We start from the raw sequence: 3,832 nt of genomic DNA, 5'->3' as shown, positions 1-3,832 counted from the left end.
GGTTGGGTTGTGACAAAAGTGGTATCGCAGTTCTATCCTGGTGTGTGTACGAGCCGTCTCTAGTGAGTCTTGGTTATGGGTGTGTTGCGCGCCACACTTATAAACAAGAGGTTGCGGGCATTTTAGGAATGAATGACCTTCTTTCTTCATAAGATCATGCGATAGAGTTGTGATATAAGAACTTCTTTTCCTTAACCGTGTGTTATGTATTTCAGAGATGCCTGTAAAGAGAAAGGCTACGGCATCCCAAAAGGGCAAGACAGCGGTAGAAAGGCAGGCTGAAAGAGCACCGCCAATGGTTGTAGAGGAAAGTGAGTCCCAGAATGCGGCTCAATCTCAGTCCTCTCATTCAGTGCCTATTTCTGATGAGCATGAGGGAGCCTCAGCCCCAGCTCCAGCACCTCCGGCCCCTCCACTGGATGCTTCAGGCCAAGATGTAAAAGAGTCCATTCATTTTCTTACTCAATTGGTTGCCGCCCAGACACAGCGGCAAGGTACAGGGCAAGGTGATAGGGCTATTAGTGCAAGGGCCCGTGATTTTATTAACTTGAACCCTCCAAAATTCTTTGGATCAAAACCGGATGAGGACCCTCAGAATTTTATTGATGGAATGTTGAGGACACTTCGGTTAATGCATGCTTCGGACATTGTGTTATATCCCGTATTTTGTGCATTGGGACAGTCCGGATTAACTATGATAAGTTAGGGTCAAAACCATTCCGGGATGCAAAGTCGGGACTTTTGACCTTCGATTTTATTTTGAGACATAATTTGTTCATGGAATTGTTGCCATGGAACATTTAGGAAAATTTGGGACCAAAAGTGATATAATTGGAAGTTGCAAATCATGCAAAACAAGCCATGTTGGCCGTGTGGTGTGGAGGTGGCTCCCACCCATTTTGTGTCCAATTTTAATTGCTCCAACACATGAGTGTGGGCCTTGAACACATGTGCAACTCTTGTAGAAGCTCAAAAGATGACTTCTAAGTCATCCATTCTCATTCCAACACTTAGAAAAAAAAGACAAGAAGTTGAAGAACCAAGAAGAGGCTCTCGGCCAAAGGAGTGGAAAACCAAGTCAAAAATTAGCCATCCCAAAAATATTTCTTTGATGCAAATCCACTAATTGGAGGTCCCTAAGTAGCGTGAAAGTGTTGTTTGGATCATCAAACCATCCGTTTTGTAGATCGCAAACCCTAGCCTATTTGTGAAGTTGAAGAAGAAAGGTAAGATTTAATCATGTTTTATGTGTTATGAAGGTGTATGTATGTTGTAGTATGTTAAAATGGAGGAAATTCATGAAATATGGCATGTTGGAGTTGAGGTTGTGTGTGTAGTGTATAGCTAGCCGTATAGGTGTGTGTGTTGTGTTGTGTTGAAGTAATGAATTGAAGTTTAGTTAGCATGTTTTGAATGTTGTAGAGTGAAGAAATGGATGAGAATCATAAATATGTATATATGTAGTGTTGGCGAAAAATGGGTCATATTATATGGCAATGAATGGATTAATTCTACTTAATGTTTTAGTTGTCGTCGTTATGAATTCTATGTTGGCGATAAGAGTTTAATGACTCAAATTGATATCGTAAGTGTTGTGGGAAATTTTGAATTGGAGACTATTGTGCTTTTGATGTAATTTGTGTATTTAAGAGAATGACATTGTTAGAATGTGGATTGTTGGTGCAAATCATGATTTGGAAGTGAGGAATGTGTTATGGATATTGTTCTCGGGTTTGGGGATTGTTTTCGGGTGAGTTGGAGTATTATTTGGGATGTTTGAAATGTTGTATAAATTGCTTAAATTGTCTTTGAATATTGTTGGTATGGGTTCGGGTTAGTATTTGAATGTTTAAGCGTTGATGTTGGCTTGAATGTAAGCCGTTGAATTGAAAGTATTGAATGTTGTCGAATGATATAAAAGAGAGTTATTAATGCTATATTACCTTTCGGATTGGTTATTGATGTTGCTAGGTTGGTTGTTGTTGTTGTTGTTGTTGATTTGCCGAGTTAAATTCTCGGGTTGGTCTATTTACGGGGGAAATGCGCCAAATTTCGAGAATTAAGGGCTAATTTGGAATTAAATGCCCAAATGTCTATAGCTAATGTGTGGCATATTATGATTTATTTGTAGACCTTGGGCAGCCCGAGGCGTAGGTTGAATTAGCTTCGAGTTTGGATTAGCGTTGAGAGCCATCAAGGTATGTAAAGCGCAACCCTTCCTTCTTTTGGCATGCCTTAGTCGTAAATAGGCTATGATATGAGCCTCGAGGAAATTCTACTCTCGCGATCCGACCATGTCTGTGATTATTTTGTTTCTTGGCCTTCGTATGCATGATATGATGAAATATTGGCCCCTATGTCTTTTGTATGACGAAGTTTCAAAAGTTGCATAAAAAGTTGGTTTTTAAAAGAGTTTTGTTCCTAAATGATTCCGAAAACTACGAAAGTCCGTAACTTTCACAGACAGAACCGGATCGCTTCGATATGCTCAAAAATGATTCCATGATGTATGATGACTATGTTTTCCATAGACGGGCCCGGCTCGGGTCGACACCCGTTCGTGGGTCCCGCGGCTCTCCTTTAAGTACTTCTGATGACTTTTGAAAGGATATGATATGACTATTATCCCGATTTCAAGTACGATCAGTTTATTTACCTCTTAAGTTTATGATAATGATCTCACGTACATGATTTTGGTACGTAACTATGATTTCTGAAGTTCGGTTTGATATGTTCCCGAGTGACGTTCGGAAGAAAATCTGATTTGACTACTGTTTTGACTTATAAATAATAGCTCGTTTTGATTAACCTACTGAGTCTTTGAACATGTTTTAAACCGTAATTGGTTACTCATGATTCTCGCTCGTCCATTCTCGTTGTTACATTTGTCGCCAAGTCCCGGCCGGTTATGTTATCGCGCGCACTATGCCGTATTCGGTTATGACGTGTATTCCGAAATACGATGTGATACGAAGTCCGATATGATATGTGATAACAGGATGATATGACGATTCTATACACCGAGTCCCTCACTGTAGGTCGGACACACGCTATGTATATGATGATACGATGATGACACGATTCTATACACCGAGTCCCTCACTAGAGGGCCGGACACGCTATACACCGAGTCCCTCACTGTAGGTCGGGACACGCTATATGTATGTATATATGGAATGATGATATGATCTTACTTACCGAGTCTCTCGCTAGGTACGGACACGCTCTATGTGTGCGCGTACGTGCGTAATGATTGTCCGATCGGGATATGATACGAACATGTATGAATTATGTTTTCAAGGTAAGTTTTGTGGTTTCGGTTACCGTATTCAAGTCTCCTACTCCTTATTTAAAGTACGACTACGCCATCGTATTTCATGCTTTACATGCTCGCACATATCCCGTACCGACCCCCTTTCTTCGGGGTCGCGTTTCATGCCCGCGGCGTACGTACGGTTCGGTGATCCGCGCCTAGGACACCCATTCTCGCGCTTTGGAGTGCTCCCTTTATTCCGAGCTCACATTTTGGTATATACTTGTCCGTTGTATATGTATGAGTTTGTTCGGGGGGGGGTACGGCGGGGCCCCTGTCCCGTCATATGATTCTGTTGGTCTGTCTAGAGGTCTATAGACATATATGTGGGTTAGGCCTATCCTGTACAGGTGTGTTTGTATGTTATATGTTCTGGGCAATCCTATTCGCCGTGATAGCCTCGTCGGCTTGCATTTGTACATGTTTTGGGTCGTTGCGCCATTTGACAGCCTTGTCGGCTTCTGATATATATACATGGTTGTGTTTGAGATGTGTTTGCGACGTCCGATATAATCTGAG

The sequence above is a fragment of the Lycium ferocissimum genome, chromosome 6 (assembly GCF_029784015.1).
Source record: "Lycium ferocissimum isolate CSIRO_LF1 chromosome 6, AGI_CSIRO_Lferr_CH_V1, whole genome shotgun sequence".
Classification (NCBI taxonomy): domain Eukaryota; kingdom Viridiplantae; phylum Streptophyta; class Magnoliopsida; order Solanales; family Solanaceae; genus Lycium; species Lycium ferocissimum.
The sequence above is the reverse complement of the archived record's forward strand: the minus strand, read 5'-3'. Positions refer to the sequence as shown.